General features: G+C 42.1%; 1 long non-coding RNA gene across 1 annotated transcript; it reads left to right on the forward strand.

Moving 5' to 3' along the window:
* Positions 1–244: 244 nt before the first annotated feature.
* LOC109143928 lies at positions 245–26,636 on the forward strand. The gene is made up of 3 exons (XR_002044332.2): positions 245–815; positions 23,825–23,877; positions 26,246–26,636. It is a non-coding gene; the product is annotated as an uncharacterized LOC109143928 (long non-coding RNA).

Here is a 26,636-nt window from a genome sequence, read left to right on the forward strand (position 1 = left end):
GTGTCCGAAAGAGAGAACTGTAGGTTTGCTAAGGAAAACCAAGCCTGTGATCTTCGGGGATAGGAGATACGCTTTTATAGTTAATTTGTATATTTGCCTTGCTGCAAATGTCATCTAAAGCTGTGTAGGAGGAACGTAGCTGGAGGATTTTTTCCAAATTTGTGTTATTTGGTGTAGACACACACTGAAATAAACCTGAAGCCTGGGAGGGGTGGAGGCTGTGCTTGAACCTTAACCCCACGAGTGTTCTTCTCAGCCCCATGGGCTCTGGCTGCACAGCCCACACAGGGCTCCCCAAATTGTCTCAAAAGACAAAGTGATAGGGATTGATCTGGCTTGTAACTTCTTCCTTAACTTCGTTACCATTGACTTTTCTAACAAGAAATCCAAACTGTGACGAGGGAAATGAGTGTAGAAAGACCTTTTGAAAGAGGAGCAAAATGGGAGCTGATTCAAGCGTCTGTAATTAGCTAATGGCTGTGAATATTTATGAAATCTCCCAGCAGTGGCAGTGAAGTGCTGATCCTGGAGAAGTGGACGCCCTCTTCCTTGATGTCTTTAATCCTTGCAGCCCCAGCTGCCATGGCTCAAGTGTTGGAAAACCCCACCCTCTTTCTGGCCTCTGATCAAAATCAATATTTCAGAGGGAAATGCAGAACAGCAAAGGAGTTAAACAAGAGTTCAGACAAGCATAACAAATACTGGAAAGATGAGATCCTCCAAGCAGAGTGCTCTAGAAAGCTCTCCCGTTAATCTGGGCAAGGCTCTCATCAATTGCTCTGTGCAGGAAGAGCTATTCTTGGACTCATAAGGAGGTAAGGGATTTATTTCCTCAGCTGCATGGAGTCATGCTATGAGATATCATTAAGTAAGAATAATTAAGATTTGAGCTTTCAACATACAAGATTTGCAGGTTTTCCTGTGTTTCCAGTCCTTTCCAGATATACCTTTCCTAAGTGGTAGTCAGGATTTCTGTACCATTTAACTATATAAACCTTACAAGTAATTTTTTTGTGTCTATATGAGAATTGGCTGTGTTGATTTCCATTTGAGGATCTGTAGATGAGCTTGGTAATTAATACTTCGGTGTGATAACAAAATAAAATACTGAAGTGTATTTTAATTTGAGCAGTTCAATGGTGATGCAGCAACGTGGATTTCATTTACCTGGCAATACCTTGACTGCAGCTAAGACATATCAAAGAAAAAATGATGGTAAAATCCAGAATGGTCACATCAGGTTAACTGATTTCATGGTTGCAATGGCAATATGAGGAGCTTGCACTAACACACAGAGCTGAACTTTCAGGGTGTGGGAAGCAAGTGTGCAAAGGGTCTGATGATTAACTTTCTGGCACCAGTTGCTTTTCTGTGACACTGCAATCATTACTTCAGGCAAAAACAAATCATTTTGTTGCTTCGTCAGCAGAAAAGAACCCTGTCCAGCTCAATCTTCTGCCAAGCCTGAGCCTTCTCTTTCTTTCTGTGCATATGGAGTGTCTGTGGCAGCATTGTGAAAGAGACCAGAATGAAGGTGCCAGGAGAGCAGAGATCCCAGTGCCCAGCTGAGGTTTTTGTGATGGGGTGGAGCCCAGGGACAGTCCATTCCATTGAAGCATTTCAGATCTACCAAGGTGTTTAGTTTTGCAGAGCAGCAAATAGTTTTTTCATTTTCAGAGCCCCAGTCTTGATTTCTTGTAAAGCTGTGTGTAATTCAGGTCTGCACCACAGCTGATCATTGCTAATTTTGATGCAGAGTTTGACTTTCCCTCCAGAGCGAAGGGTTTAATGCTTTTCTTCAAAGGCAGTGCAGATGGTTTATTGAGTGTCAGAGATCCAAGGAAGCTTAAATGGATACATTTAAAACTAAGTCCAGGACTTAAAGAGACTGGCTGATTCCTAGTAGATAAAGCCAAGTTAGAACATGGGCACTGCCACAGTGATCATGGGACCAGACTGGATTGGGGTCCTACAGCTTCTGCCTATTCCCACCCACTCATTTAGGCTCCAGTTGGTGCTGCTACTGTAAAACCTGTTACCCTGTTAACAGAAAAATTGTCATACACTTCATTTTGAGGTTTCTGGATCATGAAGACATAATCATTAATGGGAATGATTTATACAAAGCTACTTATTGATGAACCAGGAGAGAACAGAACTTCTTTCCTGAAGAGCAACACTGAACAGGTCATGTCAGAAAGGAGATATAATGTCACTGCTGTGAGATAACTGTTTTTAAATGTGGTTGCTTTACTGCCATTCATAGAATCATAGGATGGTTTGGGTTGGAAGGGACCCTAAAGATCATCTAGTTCCAACCCCCTGCCATGGGCATGGACATCTTCCACTAGAGCAGGTAGAAAGGGGGAGGGTAGAAGAAAGAACCCCTGTGGGAAGGCAGATGTGGTACAGTGAGACAGTCAAAGTGGTGCTGAGCAGTCCTGGAAGTCCAGGAAGCCACAGAAGTGAGAAGACCCAAGGGGAAAAGGCTGGGACAAACACCTGCGTTAAGCAAATGAAGGTGTTCCCTCCACCTGAGTAATTCCATGCCAAGGCACCACCCCAGCTGTGCATCTTTGGGTGTGCTACATAAACATAAATACACATTTTTCCCAAATTTTTTCCCAGTAATTGCAATGGTCCAGAATAACAAATCGTAGCTATTATAAAACCGATATTACTCTGTAACATGTCTGCATCTCTTAAATGCAGGGCATCCAAATTTCTTGCTGGTTTTGTCAGTCACGTGCTCAGAAACACTTTCAATGCACTAAGAAGAAACATAAAAACACTAAATCAGGTATTTAAATCCCCACAAGCATGCTAGCTTGAAAGAAATTCAACCTCCCAGGCAGAGAGCCAGGTTTTGCTATTGCGAAAAAAGGTTCTCCTGCATGTGCTAAGGGATTAGATGTTCCTGATGTTCTAGGCAAGGGCACTGTAGGTTTTCCAGTGGTGATAAAATGCAAATTTCACCCATAAGTCTTTCTGTTGACAGGGAGGACAACAATCTACCTCTGTATGTGTGTGTGTGTGTGTGTGTGTGCTTAAAAATATTAAAAATTAAAATCTGCTGGAAAAGGGAGTGTAAAACAGTATGACTTCTCCAGATTTTTTTTTGAGACAAATATACTGAATTGCCATAAAAATGTACCTAATCTTTAAGTAACTTAAACTGTAGTGTTTAATATGACTATGGACATGTAGCTTGTGGCCCATCAAAGTATAGGGACCATATTGACACACTGAGTATTAGATAAAGAAATAAATTTTGCAAGGTCAGAAACAGTCACAACATAAACAAAATAAAGAAAGTCCAATAACAGGAAAGGCAGAGCATCTGTAGTAGTTATGACTGATTTTCCATTGCCCTACATCCTTGGTAGCAATTAGGTGTGGTTGTAAAATGCTGTCAAAAGACTAAATGGAATAGCTGGTTTGCACTGACTTGGCTGAACGTTTGAGCTGCTCATGGTGGATTAAACTCTGCAGTCACAGAGAGATAAATTTGCAATTTGCAACCAAGAGCATTCAGATATTAGTGAATCAACACAAGCAAATTGACTTTTATTGCCAATATTCTGAAAGTATCCTAGCCCTCGGACACATGATGTCCAGAAGTGCTCTTACTTCTAGTCTGCCCCTGAACTGTCTTTCACAGGACAGGATGCTGGTTTGGCAGAAGGGCTTTCACCACTGCTGACAAATGCTTTTTGAAAACAGGGGCATATTCTCAAAGGTGATGCACAAACCAAATTAACCCCTTTCAGCAGAATTGGTTCTCTTCCCTCACCTGTGGTTTTATCAAAAACTAACCAAAGGGTTTAAAACATATTTTGAACTTCTGTCAGAGACATGAGCTGAGTTCAGGAGTTCTTGGAGCACTCTGCCCATCCACGTGCAACGGGAGTGAAGCTCCACATGGCAAACTCCACCTGCATATGGATGGTTGAGCCTCTCTTTCCCTCTGCAAGGTGGTGTCCACTTGCTTCAGATGGAGATTTAGACAGCTTTTAGCAAGAGGGACCCTGCCATGGTGCTGGCTGGAGGGAAATCCAAAACAGAAGTGTTTCTCATGGATAGATTCTTCACTTTATGCAAAATGTGTTGTGACACATTATCTCTTCACCATGTAGCAAAGTGTACTTTGCTGCGATTGAAGAAATTCAGTTAAATCCAGCCTGTACTTGTGTTCTGGTTCGTTATTTATAGCAAGAGTGGGAGTGTGTTGGCCCCTTCTGACAGCATATCATGGCCATCTTAAATCCTGAAAGCACTTTTTTTTTTTTGTTGCCACAGTAAATGTTTAAGAAGTTTAATCTTAAATTTATGAGTGATTTGGAGACCAGTCTGTTCATGACACGTTAACAAAATTAGACCAGGAAATGTTTTGCTGAACGAACTCTCGTGCTTTTATAAGGAGTGAGGTTGTTGGGAGTGTGCTCCCTGCTGTGTGTGCTGCCAAGGCACGGCCTCCATGGCCTACAGTGATGCATGTAGATGTGTTTGCCCATGGTATTTCAAGAAAAAATATTTACTGAACTGGCCTAAGAGATTTAGGAAATCAAATCTCAAGGTGTTAGAGAGGGCACTTAGCGTGGTATGAATTGGAGTTTCAACAGTGAGCATAGTCAGAGGCAAAAGGGTTAATTTTGCTTCAAGAAGAAGACATGGAAATAATTTTTTTTCTTGATAATTAAATATGAAACTGACTAACTGTATGCAAGTGTAATTTTCTTATCTTATTAGCCATGTTCATTTCTGAAGTGAATAACTACCAGCACTGGTACAGTATATGGGCAGAATAATAGTCAAACTGATTTTTACTTTAATCTCTGAATAAAATTAGCATAATTTAAACTGTTATAAGCTACAGCAGATAGAAATCACATTATAGAGACTGTAGGTGGAGAAGTGGGTGGTCACATGCAGAGGGAAAACTGGAAGAGCACTTAAAATACAGCTGAATAATAAGCATTCAGGAGAATGTAAAGCTACATGGAGTTGAAAGGCACATTATTCCAAGAGATGGGGGAAAAAAGTGGATAGTCATGAGCAAGGTTCAAGGACTTCTACTACTGCAGGGCCTGATTCCAAGAAATGCTGTCATAGTGATGTAGTTTATACAACTGTTTCATGGGGCATGAATCCCAAACTCCATTTTCTGTCAGAGGAGAGAACAGCCCAATGCAGACGGACAGATCACATCTTGCATTACCAGATGAAAAGAGAAGAAGTCAAGATATGGTGGGGGGAGGAAAGAGGCAGGTCAGATAGGGAACAAGAGAGATGGACCATGGGTGTAAAGTGTGTGTTTGAGTGAGTTGTACATGAGAGCAGGGATAGAAGAAGGAAAAATAAGAGAGGAAGAATGGGCTGAATGAGGAGACTGGGTCTGGAAATCCTGAATTGTCGGCTAGGACTGACTGAATAGTCAGCACCAATGTGTGTGGGAAGAAAGTGACATGAACAAGGAGAGGAGACAGGGACAAGTTGGTGAAGATAAACCCAAGCTCAGGGAAAGTGGAAAGAAGGTGCTGCTTGACAGAGCCTGAAGCCTGGAACACTCACATCATCCTACTCTGCTGTCAGCAAATATCGATACAGCCTCTGAGAAGCCATTATAGATCACATGCCACTGCAGCGGCTCCATGGAAAAGAAAGGATTACAACTGAAAACACAGGAAACACTCTGAACTCTTTTTCCTTTTGAATGCCTCCTTGCCCTCTTCATTTACATCCTGTACTAGTTTCTGCAGTGTTTTCTGAACAAGTAACAAAATTAAGCCCAGGAATCTAGCCTGTTTAACCACTAATAATCCGACTTTGGCCACAGTTAAATTTCTGTGGCCCCTTTTTAATTGTTGCAAGGAAATCTATAGGATTTGTTATTCAGTACAGAGCGGTCTGAAATGTTACCAAGCTGGTATAGCATGCATTAATCATTGGGTAAATTTTATCTATAGCCTGACAATTTAGCTAGAGCATGTTGTTTAAAAAGAACCAGAAATGTTCTTCATCACAGTATGACTGAGGGTATGCCGTGGCCAGGCCTTACTGCTGGAGAACAGAACACGACTTTGACGTATTTTTCACATCAAATTGATAGATTTCCTATCATAAAGACATTTCTGAAGTATAGAACATGGACCTCACTCCTGGGTAGCTGTTCCTTTGTTGCAGTGCTCTCTGCTCTTTGAAACTTCTTCCTAAAAAATAAAGCAATCTCCAGACTTAATTCACTGCTACATAATAGAAGGTGTTGTCAGCAAATGGCACTTGCAAAAGCAGCCTTCCAGCTGGGTGGATGTCAGACTGGAAGTCCAGTGACTTGGATGGTGGTCAGAGGTTGCCCAGAGAGCTCTTACAGAGCTTTCATATAGAGGTGAAAATACTCTGCTTTTTGAATCAGCCCTACTTGCATTTTGACCATGAATTAAGCACAGCTACACTGAGAAATGGACTGTACTCTCTGTGTGTGGATGTGGACGGAGACTGGCCAGAAAATCTTAGAATCATGAATTAAATCAATGTATATGACCTCCAGAAATATGTGCACCAAGAAGCATTTGTAGATGAGAGTACATGTAGAGATCCATACATGCTGTGCAGCTGTAATTTTGACAAAGATGACAGATGATGATACTTCCTAAGAACACTTTCAAGGTCTGATTTTTGTTTACTCAATTAATGTTGGCTGTATTTAATGCACCAAGAAAAAGCATTGCAATTGCTCTGAAGCACTCTGTTGCAAAAAAATCAGCAAAGCCAGTTTAGTAATTAATGAGTATGCTTTTTTTCCAGTTTTTCCTGTAAGTTTTGTACTTCATAGGCTTTTTAATGAGATTAACCTTTAATGCACATGCCTAGAAAACAGGTACTGGCATCTGTCTGAAAAAGAGACCTACAAATACACAAGTGTTTGTATTTCTAAAGATGAAAATGAAGGCAGCAAGTAAATCATGTTAGTGCATATTTAACACTCTCTAGTTCTGCTATTTGAATTAGAAAAGAAATTTATGAAAGACTACAAAGTGCTAACGAGGACAGCCCTCACCCAGCCCAAACTCTTAAGAAATAGCAGCAGTCCTGCAGCATTGCATTTGTCTCTCAGTGCCAGGGCTCTATATTTAACAAGCTTTCCCCAGCTCCCACACCCAGATGAATTCATTGGAATGCAGTAGGAAAGCAAGAACTCATCTGACTCATTAGGAGGCTCATATGCAATTACCAGCAATTAAAAATTCCTTCTAGAGCCACCGTGTGAATTTGGGTGTGCTGAAGGAAACGAAATCATCAGGATCTCTATAAGCAGGACTTAGCTTTGCACTGAGCTCAGGACAAACGCAGATTTGATTAATCTGCAAAAATAATTAGCTGATGTGCCGACTAACGTGTGCAGGGATCCTCAGAGAACTGTGTCTGATGGAGTTTTACATCTTCCACTTCACCGTCTGTGACTCGCAAGCAACAGAGCCAAAGAAAGCTTCTCTATATTGGGAATGTAATGGAAAAAAACCCAAACCTGTTGTAACAACATGTTTTGTTGATATGAAATTATTTTCTCTTTCTTTTCACCAGCGCTAGTGGGGAAAAAAGTTTAGAGGTGGAAGTGTAATGACAAATGATTTCCAGATGGATTCCATCTTCACTATATTCCGATTAAGATGGGTTGTAAACACTTTCCTTTCTTAGCCGAAGATCTTTCTCAGAATCTCTTCTGTTTAGGTTTAAATTGTTAGATTTAGAATAAGCTCCTCAAAAGACTGAGCAGCTCTTGAGCCAACTCAACAGAATTAAGGTGCCTCTGTCATAAATTTTCATTGAAAATTTTCACCTTAACATGAACTTTACCTGTGCATCTGCTATTTTAACACTGTTGAATGTTTATGTACTGTTGATTAGGCTTTTTTATTAAAACTTTTGAAAAAATGCAACAGAGGAATTAAAAGTACATGTATATATAATTTCACAAGCATTTTAGAAGTCTAAACAATAAAACAAGCATGTGCTTATGCTCTACTTATTGGTATTCACTATTCATAAGAAGCAGCAAATTCTACCTTTATCTGTAAAAAAGGGTAATACCTACTTATCTAGGATTATTGTATTGTTTCTTTTTGGAAAATAAAATTGGAGAAAACTCCCAAACTTTAACTGTGGGTACTTTAGAGCAGGAACTGCCATTTCTATCACAATTTATTTTCTGGTGGTGCCAAGAGGATTCTTATGTTTAGGTCTTTAGAATCCTATAATGACACAGAATTTCCACAGGTGGAAAGCACCCAGACCTCCACCAAAACCTATAGGAGCTGCACATATAATAAACAGCCCTGGAGTGCAGACACTGATCTCAGAATAAGGATTGACAGATCCTTTTACTTCCTGCACAGGTGTGTCTCAGGACATATAAGAGAGCCCAAACAAATCCTTTTGGTTTTGCCTGAGTTTTTTTTTAATAAATGCAAGGTGGTTCAAAAACTTTGGTCTGAGTTTGAATGTTGGGTCTACTTCTTCTTGGAACATTGTGTAGAAATTTTGATGGAGAGAAAAATGAATCTACATATCTACGCATTTTTACAAAGATCATAATGTAATTAGTTATTCTGTAGGGACAAGCAGGACTGGAATCCTCAAAAATCCCTAATGCTGATATTTAGACATACCTATGTACTCAGTGCACTGAGACCTAAAAATTAACTAAACATGGTAGAAGTCTCAAGGAAAGTATTTGAAATTAGCATAATATAGAAACATGAATATTCTTATACAAGGAAAGAGCAAGGAAGAGGAACTTACAGTTGAAGAACGAACTGGATCTCATGCAACTCAATTTTACCTGTACATTTTAGCATTTTTCAATGTATAGGTTTTTGTTCAATTAGTTATCTACAAATAAACATATACAGATTTTGCTATTCCATCAAAATCCCTCCGGGTAACAGGAGCAATCCAGCTGAAAACCAGAAGTCAAAAATCTTGCTTCACTTACATAAACTAAACGTAGACTGGTATTTTCCCTACTATTTCACTTTTTTATTGTTTCTCAATAAAAAGGGTGCTAAGCTGGGATATGTGTCAGCAAAGTACAGAGGTGGTTTTATCAACAGTATGGGTGCTGCTTTTTTGGAAACATATCTAGGAGATTTACTTCCTGGTATCTGCTCTGAACTTGTGTGATTTGTAGAAGAAAGTGGAGCTGAGGGGTGGGACAGAAGCTATTTATCAGGAACATTTGAGAATGGTCACCACAGTGAAAGAAACAGAAGACAAAAGATCCATTAATTTAATGATCTTTGATCATTTGCAGGCTTTGTTTGGATGTGTTTATATCTTGCAAAACTGAAGAGTGTGCAGACTTGATGCCAATCAGAAAGTCACTCTCCTCCCAGATCAATTTGATTGAATTCACATGAGTGGGAAAAAATAAGTGTTTGAAGCCAGAAGCAGTGTGACACTGCTGATGTTCCAGGGGAAGATGAAGTCTTCTCTATATCCATACACTGAATGTGTCTTGGGTCACAAGACCAACAAATCAGATATTTGCAGCCAGTTTAGAAAAGACATTTGGAGCATTTTAAGAAAGGGTAATTTCCACTGAGGCACCCAGTACCACATGGAAGAGCCAAATAGGAAACAATATCATTGAGATCAGTGCTTGCAACAGTGGGTTTCAGAAGGGAGAAACTTCTAGAAACTTGGTTATTTCCTAGCAAGCTCTGCAGACTTCTGACTAGCTTTTGGACAAAGCTCTTGGTTTAAAATATGTTCATCTTCTTCACAGGGCAGTGATAAGCAACTTTCTGATTAGAAGAACAAAATAAGAAAATACTGGGACAAAGTCTCTGTGGACATAAATCAGTGCGATACCCTTGAAAGCCAACACACAACAGACAATTTCATTTGCTATCCAGCCTGCTCTAAAACAGGGAAAGAATGTTAAAATTCTTCTTTTTGTGCTGAGATTAAATCCTGCAAATTTGCCATGGAAACCATTTCTTCTTTTTTTTTGTCTCCTTCCCCTCCTTTTCACAGTTCAGCAATAGCAATTCTTTCAGAGATGAGAGGCTTGGGCATTGTGGTTTGGGGTGGGGGTTTTTTGGGAAGTGGGCTGAAGGGAAAAATGGGGAGCTGTGGAGGGGAAGAGGCTGGAATATATTCACTCTCAGAAATGAGTTCACATCCCCAAGGTCCCAGTGTTGAGTGCCAGCAAAGGGCAGATGCTTCTAACAGTTGGAGCATTGCAGCACAGAGGAGGGAGTCATCCTCCAGAAGCCAAGAAGCCACCCCGGGAAGCAGGCAGGCCTGGGATGACCCACTTCAGTGAGTGCCTACGTGGGGCTGGCAGGAGATGGAGCTCCCCTGGCTCTGAGGGCTGACTCACTGGCTCTGTTTGATCCCACTGCTGCCACAGCAGCAGGAAGGGAACACCAGGACAGCAGCCCTGAGTGCGGATAAGGCCAAGGTAGTGTGGCAGCGAGGGAGGGCTGGAACCAGGGTCACCCCAGGTTGCCACCCACCCCTGTCAGCCACCAAGCAGGGTGCTCTGAGAGCCAGATCTCTGAGCTCCTCACAGGAATAAGCAGGGTTTACCTAGGCTCTCATTTTGGAGGAAAAACCTGATTTTCACAGCATGCCTGGGGTTGCTCTTTCCAAAGCACGGGTTGTTTTTATCCCCATGTTCAAATTCACCTGTTACGGAATATCTCAATGGGTGATCCAAAGGTTTTAATACAAAAAGGTGACGAGAAGGAGACAAGGGAGGAGGTTAAAAGAAAAGGCAGCCAGGGTGGACTCAGTCCCCCGTTGAATTACTGCATATGCAATTTTGCTTATAGAATCATAGGATCATTTAGATTGGAAATCATTGAATCCAACCATTAACCCAGCACTGCAGAGTTCACCACTAAACTGGGTCCCCAGGCACCACATCTGCATGTCTTTTAAGTGCTTCACCACTTCTCTGGGCAGCCTGTTCCAATGCTTGACAAACCTTTTGGTGACTAAATTTTTTTCTTACATCCAATCTAAATCTCCCCAGTACAACTTCAGACAGTTTCCTCTTGTACTATCACTTGTTAGGTGGGAGAAGAGACTAATACACTGTAAGCTCCTTCCAGAAGCAAACTGGAGGTCCATTTTACATGGGATGCAAAACTGGAATCAACTCCATCCAGTTTTAATTCAGTGAGGACTTTATCTGGGTGACAGAATTTCCAGAGTAAACTCCCAGAGTCAGGCTGCCCCTTACCAGCCCGTTAACAGAACCTTTGTGTCCATCTGCCTCTGTTCCCCATTTCTTGATGTTTCCATTTCTTTCATCTGTTTCTTTCAGGTGGACTTTCCATGTCCTTTTCTCCTGATGGAGCATTTCCTCATCCTTCTGTTGGCATAATGTCATGTCTGTTTGTTTATACTAAACAAGAGGGGTTTTTATGGTGCCTCATCAACCACATTGAATTTTCACAATGATGTGTTCCTTCCTACTTCTTTTACTCACTGATACAGTAGACTTGTTCCTGACAGAAATGAGACATTTCAAGGATGATTACATGCTGCAGCAGCCTAGCACAAAATTACATCTTTCTGACCTGCTGTGTTTTAATGTGGTACCTTACTGACTTCCACAGTTCTCATCTGTTCACCCTTTTCCCCTGAGGATGTCCACAAAATAAAAAGTTAGAGCAAATTCATTCTCAGACACAACCTCAGCAAAACTTCAGAGACTGAATGTTCTGATCAGGGTCTACAATACAAAACTCAGGTTTTGAATGTTATTAAATCTGCATTTACTTTTCACGTTATTGGTTTGTAAAACCTTGGTGTCCTGGAGCTTAAGTCACAGGTCTGGATCTTACTGGGGGCAGCTTCTATGCACAGACTCACTTGTACCCCAGAGATCACCTCGTTTCAAGCATAAAATTTCTGTGTGGGAATGGGCTTCTCCCTCCAGTGAGGAATATAGGTACTTCTAGAGCACATGCTGGGCACTGCACAGTGCTTTGACTCAAAAGATGAGATGTTTAGAGTTTGCCAGCTTTCTTCCTATATTTGCTGTCTCAAAGCACTTACACTCAAAGCATTTACACTCTTATGGGGAGCTGCATTTACTGCTTTTCATTTACTGCTTTATATTCCTTACTGTCGCACAAGTGACTCTAAAATACATAAACCAACACGATATTTTTCTGCAGCGAAGTCCAAAACAAACAAAAGCCTCCACACAAACCTCCCCCCCCTCCAAAAAATCACTGACGTTTCAAGCAGTTTTCTCACTTGCAAATGGACTATCAGTATTCTTCTAAAGAAGCCTTCAGGTTCATCAAACTGTTTGTTCCAGCCCTGATTGCTCCTCGTGTGCTTTGCACTGGTGTTAAATTTTGCATGTCTACTTCTGTGAGTTCTGCACAGCATTGAAATGACTGCTGATTCAGAAGGTAATGGGGATTTTTTTTTTTTCCAGGTCAGTAAATATAAGCTTAGGATTCAGCATACAGGCTGTTGATGTTGAAAGACCAGCTTTACAGTTTCAAACCTGAACAGGAAAGTCAGTCTATTATCTGAAAGGAGTAGAACAGGGGGTTGGGAGGTAAAGCAGTGGTCAGGCATTCCTTCAGCAAACTTTTGAAAGACTGACTAACATTTGGAGTTTGGGAGACACAAGATTTCAGCTTTGTCAAGCTTTTTGCTACATTGAAATACAGAATCAAAATTATTTTTATATCCTATAAACAGAGACGTGTTTGAACCTTCTGAAGTTTTAAAAGAAGGAAGATTCCTGCACCCAGGCAGCTGCTGATTGTCAAGTCTTATAAGATGATGAAATATATTTTCATAACTCAGTTCATGAAGATGTATGCATATATATGGGCACACACATAGGTATATTTGTGTAAACACAATTACATATGACAGGAATGCAAGTTTTCAATTCATGTTTACAAATGATTTAGACTCTGGCTTTGTGACCGCAGATGGGGAGTTTGGAAGATGTGTTATATTCATGCAGTCTTGGAGCTGGAGACCAAGGATTGTGGGATCCCTGCTGTCCCCCAAAGGAAAGGAATAGTGTGGGGATGTAAAGCGTGGTACCCTCACTACAGAACTATTCAAGAGGCACATTTTTGTCAAAAATCTGTTCTCCAGGTCATTTAAAGCTCGTCCAGCCATAATACTCATGTGCAACACTAGGAAACCACTGTTAGCTGAACCCAGCAAGAATTGGGAAGCTTTCCAGCGAGTCCCCGTCACAAGCTGGCAGTTCTGTCTCTCCACAGCACTCAGTGTGACAGCAGAGCATCTCCCAGGTATGCTGTACTCCCAGAACCAGGGTGAAATATGAAAATGCTCTGTACACATAGGGATAGGGCATGGTGGTACCACAATCCCCCAGCCACATGAGAAGCCTGGAGCACAGCTCTGAATGCCTGGACTGCAGCACTAACTACAGGAGTATCCTTCTTCTGCATAAATAAGGGATCTTGTTGGAATGAAGCTTCATGAGAAATGTAAATTTGTGAGCAACTGCCTGATTTCTATGCTGCTGAGGCTTTCTGTGCAGTAACACCAGATGCCAAAAAAGAAGCAAGAGGAAACTGCAAACCCAAACCTGCTTCTCAACAGCAAAGAAACAGAGCAAGGCCATTCCTGTCACCATCTCATGCTCAGGGGCAGCTTTGATCCCAGAGAGAGTAGCAAATGAAAGGCAGCACCACTGTGTGTGAGACACACATATCTTATGCCACACACTAAATCTTCCCTGAAACTGAGACCACTCAAAATTAATAAATAAAAAAACCAAACTGAACGAAAAGATCAACAACAACAACCCCAAAAAACCCACCAAAAAAACCAAAAACCAAAACCCTCCAAACAAGCAAGCAAACAAAAAGAATGTCCCTAACCACTCTGGTTAATATGGAAAGTAAAAGTGCCTATGACTCCTTCCTCATTTCCCTTGTGGCAAAGAACACCAGGAAAAAGACAAACTGAAGTACCAAAGCTGGAGGTCTCCAGGCTGGTACATTTTTTACACAGCTCTTGCTGCTGCTTTTGTGAGTGGTCATTTCTGAGCATTTAGCCCCCTAATTTGGCCCTTCCTTTTGGTGACTGTCTGTCTGCCAGGCACAACGTGGTGTAATCCATGAGGAGAAACACTTCAAGTCAGAAATAGGCGGATGGATGAGACTCAGCAGAGTCTGAACAGGGGAAGCCACGTAACAGCCCAGCCAGTCCCAGGTGAAAGCCACCCTGGCAAGTGGCTCAGGGGAGGAAGAGCTGATGGTTTAACAGGCTTTGGCAGCATTGCCTTCCCAGTTTGCAAGGATCAGCAGAGGGAATTGCACAAGCGCTGGGATCAGGCACAGGAATGGGAGGGGAGGGAGGAACTGACCCTGCTGCTGGGGTCCTGTCTGGGTAACAGGGTCAGAGCTGGACAGCAAAGACTGCCTGAAGTAATTGAAGGAAGCTGGATGTGGAGGGAGAAGGTGAGCCAAGAACATGGAGGGGTGAAGGAAATCAATACAATTATCTCACCAGCTACCTTCTGAACCAGAGGAAGTGTGGCTTGCAAGCACTGATGCTGGAGAGGAGCAGTGCAGACGTGAGGGAACCAGAAAAATCTATAATATTCTGACAATGCTATTGGAGAAAGGCATTTGCTCCTTGGAATTTTTTATACAGTAAAAAAATTATTTGATTTGTGTATAGAGACAAAAGGACATTTTTTGTACCTTTCTCCATCCTTATTGTTGTTGATAATCGGCTGAAATTTAAAATTAAGAAGTAAAAGAAAAGAGAAATGCTTATGTTAAAATAATTTCCTTAAAATCTTTTAAGAGCATATGGAAATCACGGGGTTTCTTTTCTGTATTTTAACTGGACATTCTAACAAAATCTGTGTGGAAAGTGTTGGTCAATTATACAGCATTTCCCAACCAGGATTAGTGGGATTTTAAATCAATACTTTCTGGGCTAGGAGATGAACACTTTTCACTTTAAATAAAGGAAGAGCTCCTGGTATTACCTGTTGTAGTAAAGTGTTCATGCTGGCCACTTCCTTGAGCATAATAAAGATTGATACACTGACAAGCAGGCAGCAATAGGGTAGCAGATATTTCCCACTGCCTGCTACAAGGCTGTCATCCATGCAAAATAAAACACTTAATATAATCATTAATGAATGATTAGTCATTTTTTATTATAGTCATTCCATAATAATCATTAGGATGAATTAATACAGCCTCAGGGAGCCACGTGCTCTGAGGAACTTCTCTGTGCTCCTCAGCTAACAGGAACAGACTTTCCTGCAATGCATGGAGGCGTTTGGTTACCTGAGCTGCAGCCTTTGCCTTCTGTTATGGCATAGCCATGGCACCCCAAATTAATGTTAGGACTGATACAAAGATAAGGACCCTGTTAATTCCTGATGCCTTGTGTAAATTTTTTCTTTAGTTGTAGTCCAAAATCAGATTACTAGCTGAAGACATTTTTTTTTTGTCCCTCATATGTGTATAGGAAAACCTTCCCATTAATCTCTCCTTCCTGTGTGTGAACACAAGGCTAACACAGCGCCCTGTCCCCAGCTTTCACACCCCAACACCGTGCACGTAGGCAGGGAATGCTTTGCTCCGCCTGGTGTACTGGTACTGTGTGATTTCCTGCAGTTTTTGAAACATCCCTAAATCCTCATCAAGTTGTACCTCGTGCAATATTTGTTTAGCTCAGGGAATGCAGAACTGCCCCAACTTGCATGAGAGGCTGGGAACTGCTCCCACATAGCTGAGACAGGGGGAGGACCTCGTCAAGGTACAGTCAAGGTACAGGCAGCTTTGCACAGGTGACCTGTTTGGATTTCAACCAATTCCAGATTACATTTGGACTTTTTTTTTTTTTTTAAACTATATAAAGTATAAAGGAAAGAGCAGATCAAAGAATGTGAGGCACAGATCTGAAAATGGACATTCATTCACTCCAGGGGAAAAAAAGCCTTACATTTCCCTTACATGCCTCTTCTTTACAGCCTATGTGGAACACTTCCCAAGCCAGTAATTTGTGGGTTTTAAGAGTGTTCACAATTCAGGATTTTCAGCAGTGAAAACCACCTAAGATTGTTGGCAATTTGCCTGTCATTATGTTAGCTGTTTTTCATCTGATGATCTGTGATTCTATGAATTAAAAAAGGGGATATTACTGAGCATGGAGGGGAGGAACAAAAAAAACCCCAAACAAATATAGTGTTGATTTTGAAACGAGAAATATGAAAAAAAATCCACGTTTATTGTTACAGGTTTGATTGGGTTTTTCTCCCCCAAAAGTAGGATTTTAAATTTAACTTTGTTCAATTGTTCTGAATTTGAATATAAAATACATTTTGAAAATTATTCCATGATGAAATGTTATGCTACCTAATGTATATGATGAAGTACATTATTATAAATTAAAAAGCATTTGCTGAGCATCTGATATTTTACTTATTTTTGAAATTATTATGTTTATACTTTCTCAATTGTGCAAGATAAAAACATACTAATTAAACACTTTTCAAAGAGCTATACAAATATTTTTTTACCTCTCATACTGGATAACCTCCATGATAGAATTGTAGTGATTTACATTAAAAGGAAAACTGACCCTTAATGATATGTTGGCATCTCATGTAATCTGTTATCAAAAATTGTTTCAACAGGAATAAAGCCTCTTAAAAATATCATCTCTATCTTGGAAGAGATAAATTATTTAACTAAATCATAGAACTACATAAATTATCTCTCCATTTTATCACGTTTTTATGTTAAGAGCAAAGTTTTCCTATCAATTTAGGAAACACTTATTTCTCCCTATCAGTCATACTCTACTGCCTTGATGGAGATAGAAATAAAGCTGTAATTCCGACAAGTTCCTAATCCATTTGCAGTGCTTTAAAAAATGGAAGAATAATTATAGATTTTTATTGGGAGGTTAAAGTGTATTTTATGTTTTGCAGTTTTGTCAGTCACTATTTCATTGTCAGTTTGCATGGGTTCAATTTGAGTTTTACAATCTACTAAGGAATCAAGGAATATAAGTTATAATTTCTTGAGGTTTCATTCTAAAATATTTAAAATCATGAACTTCTCTTTTATCGAGGTCCTGAGAAAATATCAAAGTATCAAGTTTTTGAGGTAAAATTCTAAAAAATACTTTAACGCTTTCAGGATTTATCTTGTTGTCCAGAAGAACGTGTTACATGCTCCAAAGAACAGCACACTTGAAAATTATTCTGCAATTGTACTTCAAACTCCTTTTCCTTACAGATTAACAATTAATCCTTTTTCAGAAGTATATTATGCTCCAATCCTGCAAACACTTAAACCAGTACCACAAATAATTTCAGATGCAGGGTTGTAAATACTTCTGGAAAAGATTTAATGGTTGTGTCTGACCTGCAAGCATAAATTGAAGTTGCCAAATCCCGGATCAAATATTTCTCTGATTGCAAATTGAATTCAGGTTCCATAGAGTTCATTAAAAGCAGGGTTTCAGGTTGTTATTTGGTTCAGTTAATCCTATTTAAAAAAAAAAAAAAGCAGTTTTAGGAGAAAGGTGGAGGGTATGCCAATTCCATATTTTCATTTTTTAGCAAGATTATACATAAGAAAAAATACTGCAAAGGAGTAGCAAAATCACTTCTTACAAAACTATCTTCTTATAGAAATTCTTCTTGAAATTCTGTTTAGGCATCTGTTCTCCACAGGGCTTGTTGTATGGTCTTTTTCTGTGGTTTTGGTATTTTAAATACAATTTGTTATGTTACAGAATCCCCACTGTAACAATGCATCTTTTGAGCAAGGAGATTCTTTTATTCCCCAGATCTCCTTCAGATTTTTGGGCTGGGAAGTTTGGGATGTAATTGTTGACTTTTCTACCAAAAAAATGCTGCCAGTTCTGAGGCTTTGAGTCTTATGAACATTTTTCACAGACAGAGAAGGCGTAGGAGCAGATCTGGAGTATCTCCCAACTTCTTCTCAAGCCCTCAGCAAAGCTCTACTACTTTCAACAGCAGCACCACCAAAACTCCCCTCCTCTTTCCAGAGCTTTCAGCCTGGGTCACAGACCTCTTGCTCAAGGCAGTGGCACTCCCTGTTCCCAGCTGCAGGGCCCGGGATGGGAGCCAGCCAGGGTGTCCCTGCTCAGTCGATATTTGGTGTTCAGGACATTTGTATTCACGGCCTGCAAGTTCGCTATAAATCTGACTTCTGCTTCACCTCAGAATATGTCTAGAATGACTTTCCTTCCCCCCCAGCCCCTTCTAATGGGAAAATGGCTAAAAGTTCTCCCTGGCCTTTTTATCTTGCAGCAATGCCCCTGCCTTTCTATTAATAACAGGCTTTGGGGAGCGTTTCGTCTGCACTGGCAGCAGAACTGCCATTTCTTACTCAGTTTGGTATCTGCAATTACAGTACTTTTCTGAAGTGCAAAAGACATCTATAAAAATCAAACCCATTTCCCTGCTTAGCAGCAGACACAGTGCAGCAGCTCACTGCTGCTTCCAGCTTACATTAGGTTTTCCATCTTTTCTTTGGAATTCTGCAGTGATCATCGGCCAGTGCTTGCTGTCAGGTGAAGGACCCTCAGTGAAGTGGCAAGAATAATGTACATCATCAGAGAGAACATTGAGGTTGGCTTGGCTTGGATGTTTACTGATGTCTTGGTTAAGACCTTCAGCTCCTTACGGTGTCCTGCATTTCCAAGACATTTGTATAGACAGGGATCATCCTTGAAGGCAGTGCTAATAGGAAGGTGGAGAAGGGATGTTCTTAATTTCCTAGGTCTTAATTCATTAATTTTTTAAATTAATGGATGGTGCTGGTGAGGCTGATTTCATGTACCTGCTCTCCATGTGGTCTGCAAGGCTTTGGAGAGGTCACTTGATATCCTGGAGTGTCCCAAAGAGAAATAAGTATTAATAGGGTGGCTTAAAATGTAAGAAGCTGTTGTTGGTGCATCAGGGAGCAATCTGCAGTTTCGGGGTACTCCCTGGGATGGTCAGTGATATTTTCACTGTCCTCTCTTGATTCAGGTTTAGAAAAGCTGCTGCTTTACAGTTGGCCACATTCTCAGCAGGCCCAGCAGTGAGTGACCTTCTTGCATGCAAAGATTCAGGTTGTCAACAAATTACGAGATAGTTTCACTCTTTCATCCAGTGTCTCTCTCTTCCCAGAGGGTCTGTCTTTCCAAGTCACCCATGGGGGAACCTACCTATTCATTCATGAGCAAAACTTACACTGTGTCATGCCATTTTGGGGTTATTTTGATCATGTAGGTCCACAGTGGTTTGTATGGGAACAGAGAGTTTCTGAACAGCCCTCTTAGGGGGAGCCCAATGTGCTTTGTTCTCATCACACAGCCAGGGAGTTCCCTGGTGGGGAGCAAAGGTGCATTAACAGGTCCCCAAGATCCCTGGTTCTTCCAGGCCCAGCACTTTACTCAGGGGACAGCATCTGCCTTGGGTTCCCCACCAGCCTCACAGTAAACACCTTTCCCCAAACCACAGAGTCAGTGGACCTTTGCTCCCACCCCAGATCTGGTCCCATCTCCAGCACCACTGCAGCATCCCGTGCTTTTAATCCCATGTGCCTGGTGCTGGCAAACAAGGCAAATGCCACGAGGGAAGAGTTACGGATGCAGTCGCTGCAATGAGCAGTGAATTGACTGTGAATCTGCTCCGACTGAGCCGTCTGCCTGCTGATAATCTGCACAGAGAGTTTGTTTCCTTTGGGTTTGTGTTTTCCACCAGCCTCTTGTTTTCTTCCATGAATTCTACATCACCTCTTGAGTTTTACCTTTCCTGGCAAAACTGTTTCTCCTCATGACACATAGCTCTCCCCCAGGGCCGGTTATGTAAGGCATTGCTGCTTGGTGTTTGTACAGCCCTACATCTTGATCCCCTGTAGAGAGCACATTGTGTATCCAACTGGCAGCAAACAAAAGCAGTTTCCTATATAAAATACACAAGTCTTGCCTCTGTGCTTGCATGTTTAGGCAAACACCCTCCTGCTTTTCGGGACGCAAAGGAAGAACGCGATCAGTACCTGTGATGCATGGCTCCAAATGGCAAAAAAAAAGGGGAAAAAAAATCCTCCTAGTAAGGAGGAAAGGCTGCTCTTCTCTAATCTGTGTTGTATATATAACTTTCACACTTCACACTCTCATACCATTTTAAATGCAAACAGCTCTTCCAGCCAGCAGTGTCACAGTTGTTTCAAGGACAAACACATTTGTTTTGTCTTTAAATCAATGTATTCATCCTGAGTGGCAGTGGAGAGGGCACCTATTTCTCACAAGGCTCCTTAAGTTTCAGCTACTGAGATGGAGTAACACTTTTCATTAAAAGGGAAAGAGCCAGACAAAAATTCCACCTCCCAAACCCCCAGTTCTAGTTGATCTGAGTGTTTGACACTCCTGTTGTGAGTAAGGTGTAGGTGTCCTTGCAGGCAAAAAAAAGTATTATAAATACATGCTTTCCTCATTATCTTTTCCTCTCTGTGCCTGGGTGATTTGTGTCTTCCCCTCTCCTGCCTCCAGCCTTCCCCTGGACACAAGCTATAGTTCATGTAGCTGCATTGCACTTTGGTCATACAGGTGACGGACAGAACTGCAGCTATTCAAACTCCTCCTGTTGGGTGGGCTGGGTTGGGTTTTTGGGGGGCAAGGAGAGTGTTTATCCTGCAATTTGCAGTGTGGTCAGTGCTTGGGACTACCTGCATGGCAGCCAGGGTGGCCACAGTGCCTTGGAGCAGCTTGGCTGCAACCCCTTGGGATAAGCATTCCTGTGAGCCCTTGGGCTGCCCAAGCACAGAGCGCATCAGCTTCTGCCTAGACCAGACTGATCTGATAAAGGCCAGTTGTAGGATTTCCTGCTGCTTTCTTCAGTTTTCCAGGGCCAGAACAAGAATAAAGGGGTTTTGGAGCCCAGGTGGAACCAATGTCAGGGATGTGAGACTTTCTGGGTGATGTGGCAGCACATGCCCAGTGTCAAGGTCAAGGGAAGGCCTGGCTTCGAGGTTGGGCCGGTGATTTGCCCTGAGGGAGGGAAAGAAAGAATGGTCCTGGCTAGTTGGATAGAGGTCTGTTGTCTCTCAAACAAGGGGTTTCTGAGCGAGCAGAAGTTGGGTTGTGCAGAGGTGAAGGAGCTTGGTAAAGCTCTGAATATGTGGGGAAGGCCAGGGCTGGCAAGGATGAGTGTAAAGGAAATAATTAATCCTTAACAAACGTGTGAGTGGGAGGCTTCAGGGGATGGCTGAGGAGGGATGGAGCAATACTGGAGAGGGAGAGGTCGGGAATTCAATGAAATAGCAAAGGAGTCGCACAGAGTAAAAAGCAAACAAAACAAACACAACAAAACTTTCCCTTGCCATTACTGCAGATTGCTCCATTTTTTTCCTACCCTGTCAAACTAAAACACTCCCTGTAACAGCCTCCAGCTCCTCGCCTACCTTCCAGTTTCTATCCTACAGCAATGTTTCCCAAACTGCAAGGTGGGCCTCCTCCAGAGGAGGAAGGGGGAGCAGAGCCCAGAGAGAGAATCAGAGATGCAAGAAAGCCTGTGAGTGCTTGACTGGCTTTTGCAACCTCATTCAGCCTCCCTGTCTCTGAAATCAAGAACCTCACAGGAAAAATTCCAAACCATTCGTTTATATTCTCTGTCTAAAACCAAACACATAACAAACCATATATATATATATATATAGTTTTTTTCTTTTTATACAGGCAGTTAGAGGCCCTTCTGACCAGCCCAGTCCCTACACGTGCTGACAGTCTGGCTGTGCTGGGGACCACCTGAGTGCCTCTGAGCCACACAGCCTGGGTGTGGCTCCTTCAGCAGACACCTGTCAGCAGAGCACTGTCCTCTCCCATCTCCAGTCCCTCTCCTGAAGGTGATTTTGGTCCTCCTGGCCATCCCCAAAGTTGTCTTTTTTCCTCGTGTTTAAATCACAATCCCCTCTCCATCCCAAGTGACAAGATTAATCATTAGTTCAGTAATCTTTTCTCCTTTGTTTTTCTACCTTCATGTTACAGACCTGTTAGAAATATCTTACATGTTTCATTGTGTTGGGAGTGTGGGATTGTTAAATTTCTACTATCCTGTTCTGCTTGAGAAACTGGAAACTTAAATACATCAAAGATATCAGACCCAGTCACTGTCAGGAGCAAGATCTGTGTCTTTTTTCACCAGCACTCATTGCTTACAGACATGGAGTGAAGTGTGGCTTACCTTTCTCCCACTTGTCTCCCATATTTTTGGAGTGTCAGATCTGATAGACCCTTCAGTCATTCTGCTTTTCCACTTATTTTCCTCTCCTTTAAATTCAGTGCAATCCTGGTATTGAGACATTCAGTGGGTTTTGTGGGAGCACAGCATATCAGAAACGTTCTCTCCGTTCAGTGCCTGCTTCCATCTGCCTCTGCTCGAAAGAAAATGTTCCTCCACATGTTCTCCACCTCCAGCACTAGAGCCACGTTAAGGGGGTGGCACATCTCACTCTCAGTGCTGCTCACTCCTGCCCTGGCTGTAGCAATGCTCGGGGGAGCAGGGACCTGCAGAACAGCAGCTCGTGGCAGGCAGCTGCTGCTGTTCTGCAGCGTGCTCTGGGGCAAGTTGTGCTGCTTCACACAACCAAAATCTGCCTGAAGGAGGAAAAAACCCACAACTTTGCATAAGTGCTATTGGGAACAAACCCAGAATGGGAAGTCAACCGGCTCTGTTCCATTGCTGATTTTTTTTTTTTTTTTAAATATATAAATTTTCTGCAAACTGTGTGTGATCTCCCACCTGCTAATCACAGATTTCTTACGTGGGTGGAAGGCAGATTTCAGTTTTATCAGCATTAATCTGGAGCAACTGTATTGATGATCTTACAGGGAAGGTTGATTCGGGTTTGGTTTTTTTCTTGCAGTGCATCTCAAATGTCATCCTAAATGGAAATTTCTTTGTATATTTAGGATACTTTTTCAGTACTTACAAGAGAATTCTGGGGGGTTTTAATCTCCTATTCCACTCAGATTCTATTGTCTTCACTAGTAATAATCTATCTGTAAATTAATTCCCTAAAAGTTGATTTTGTCTTTTTTCTTCTCCTTTTTTTTCCAAGATGTTAGACAGAGGTAAAGTTTTGGTCTAGAACAGCACCTGTAGCTAATCCAGTGGCTACCCACATGCAAACACCAGGATTTAATGGGAGATGAGACCCCTCCATGGTCATGGAGAGCTTGGATGTGGATCAGGCTTCTAGATCCACCTATAAAAAGGTTTATTTGTTACATCAGCCTGAGACACTGCCCCTGGCAAGTGACACAGAAGTAGAACTTCACAGCACAGGCTCCCTCACTTGCTGTTAGCACCAGTCACTGCCAGCTGGGCACCTCTCAGTTATACTCAGGTGTCTGAGACATCCTCCTCCCACCCACCCAGCTTTTGTCCCACTTCTGTGTGTCTCTGAGGATGGGCAAAAGCAGCTCCAGAGACCTGGAGTGACTGTGGTAGGCATGTGGAAGTTGCCTGTCAGCTTTCTTTTCCCAGGCACTGGCAACCTGGTCAGAGATCCTGTCCCCATCCTTAACAGGTAGCAAAAGACACATGCTACTTTCTCACCTCTGGTACTGCATAATTCCTTACAGTCTCTAGTAATTCCTGATTTCCTTGGCAGTAGTGGCAGATGGGAGGCTGTGGACCCAGTGATGGACTGTGGGAGTGTTTCATTGATACTGTGGGAGAATAACTACTTTCCCTAAGTTATGGAGTTACGGTCTTTTTCATAATTTTTTTTTCTATTTTTTCTTTCAGATATGCACTAAAGAACAGCCAATGGGAGGAAAAGACAGAACTGAAGGCATATGGTATTTCCCTGCAGTTTCAAGTGTATCTCAGACAATTTGTGTGGCTGTAGGAAGCCCCATGGGCCACAGGTTGCACAGGTTTTTAAAATGGACATCATAATACTTAACAAGGCCAAAACACCATGAGCAGCTTGGGTGGAAAGCACTTCAAGGCTGTGCAATGGACAGCTGCAACATTTGCCTCAAAAAGAGGCCATATGTTGTCCTCTCTGCTCTGCACTGTGCAGCTCTGGCCATGGAAAATAATTACAAGTGAATATCTTTTTTTCCTGATTTTGATTGACTCAGGATCAGTCCTTGTACCTTAAATGGCCTCATGAGGCATTCCAGCTTGTGTGACTCTACAAGCAAGGGATGCTCTGAAGGACTGGGACTTCTGAAGCATCAGCAACACAACAATAAAACAAAAATAAATGTAGAATAAAATGCCAGTAGAAATCCCTCTCTTCTCACCCTCCCACAGAGATGTTGTTGCTGCCACTGGTGCAGGAGAAGTGAGGGCTGAGGGTGATCAGCACCGGGGTCAGGTGTGGGTGGCCTAAAGCTGGAGGAGCAGAAGTGACTGGGGCTGGCTGGGCAAGGAGGGTGAGCAGACACTGCTCTGGGGGAGTTGTCCAGCCTCCCACCGGGAGCGTAGGGGCAGAAAGGCTAAACTCCCACCCCACTAACCTGGATATTTGTGCTGGATAAACAATATGGCTCCCTTACAGGCACTCCAGTAAAACACACGGAAAATCTATTTCTCTTATTAGCTGCATAAACACAAATTCAAATTTCTGGGCTAAATTGGGGCAGTACTACTAACCTCAGGCATTCCAATATCCAAAGATAAACTTAAAATCACAAAACTCCCTAAATTAATTGTCTTGATTTCCAATTTTTAAAGTATAACTAGGCCATATTTTCTTGGTTTTCTTTGTGTGAAAGCTAAATGCTCCAAAGTTTCAAAAGGGAAGTGTGCAGGAAGATATTCTCCAGTCTCTGGGGCTGAGGCTGTGAGACCTCCCCAGAAGTTGTAAGGCTTGTGTTAAACCTGAGAGGTGGCAGGATCTCTCTTTGATGTGACATCCAGATGGAGGGGAAAGCGGTTGCCAGGGTGACACTGAAAATAGAGCTGGGCCTGCTCCCTTCCCTTTGCAGGAGCAGTTCTCTGGGATGGCTTCAGTGGGAGAGGAAAAGTGCATGCAGTGGGAATTGGTGTGCTGCTGGTGCACTCTTGTGCACTGGTGGCATCATGTGGGAGAGCCCAAACATGGAGGAGAATGCTTTTTGGGTTTTTGACCCTAAATGCAGAAGACTGAATTTTGGATTTGGAAAGGAAATGAAAGAGAAATTTTTGTCCTTCCTTCACCCAATACCCACTTGGATCCTATGCACCTACATGGTCTCTGAGCAACTGAAATATTAGGGTTCAAATGCAAAAATGCGTTTCAAACTCCAAATCTGCAGAAATATTTGGTTATTCCTGTGCAATCATATGAAATTTAGTTACCTTAAAAAAAAAAAAAAAATCCCATAAAGATTTTCTTTGGAATCATTCTCTTGGGCAGCTGTATTACCAAGCCTTTTTACATTTTGAATTAATTTAAAATGAAGGCTTTTGTCTTGGGTTGTTTGTGGTTTGTTTGTTTGTTTGGTTCTTTTAGTGAAAAATCTTGAGGTATATTTTCCTTTTTAAAGCTATTTCTCTGCTCCTTGGCTATTAACTCAGCATTTGTTGAAATTCCTTCAGAAAGGGGCTGCCCTGCCTCTGAGGTGATTTACACTGAGAAGAATGTTAAAGAATTACAGATGACTGTCGGTAACATACCTGTGTAACATTAAAATCGGGTTAATTGCTTACATTTCACTGGAAGTTATGGATGGCTGCAGAGCTCAGTGCTTCAGCAGATACTGGTACAGCAGGGGGTGGTTATTGATAGTCAAATCGCAGTAGAAGTTGTCTGTGTTCAGATGGGACCTCTTTGAGGGAGGACAGAACATTTCTCAAAGCTTCATATTTTCCCAGAGGGACTTTTCTAGCAGAACATGCCTGCTGTTCAAAGGAAATATTCCCTGTATGAGCAAATGAATGAAGAAGTTAGCTTTACAATAGACACCCTATAAAACTTTAAGGGGGCTGAAGTGAAGGAGTCCAGCTACATGTGTTTTTGGAAAGCTAATAAAAACCAGAAAATTATCTGTGGTGCTCTGTAAGGCAGCATGTGCACAGGAGGCTGTTGCAGAAGGGAAGACAGAGGCATTGAAAGAGGATAACTAGGGAGTGATGCAGCAAAAATCCAAGGTAGTGAATCTTTGCGGATTTAATTGACAAATTTAAATGCCAACTTGTTTTACTGTCTCTCTGTCTCCCACTCATCTCTTCAAGTTTCAAGTGAGACTTCAAGTGGCAAGTACGGAGTCTGCCCCCTCCCATGAGCAAACCAGGGGTGTGAGTACTATGCAGTGAATGGAAAGGACATTGCTGCCATCGACGGCTCTTCGTGCGAGTGCAGAAGCAGCACTGGGAGAGCTCGGCCACCCCCCTGCCCGTTCGGTGTCTGTCCTGGGTGTGGCAGGCAGAGGGTTGAGAAGAAAATCTATGGTTTTGGGTCCCCTTTCCATTTGTCCCACAAAATCAGCCATCTCCAGGCTTGTGGTGGGTGCTGAGTGAAAGAAGAGGAGCATGATTTCAGCTGGAGCTGGGGGATGCTGTTGTGGTGCATCCTCGTAGCCCTCCCGTCTGCTCAGGCGTGCGTGCGTGTGCGTGGAGAAGGGTG

This window comes from Corvus cornix, chromosome 1 (assembly GCF_000738735.6).
Source record: "Corvus cornix cornix isolate S_Up_H32 chromosome 1, ASM73873v5, whole genome shotgun sequence".
NCBI lineage: Eukaryota > Metazoa > Chordata > Aves > Passeriformes > Corvidae > Corvus > Corvus cornix.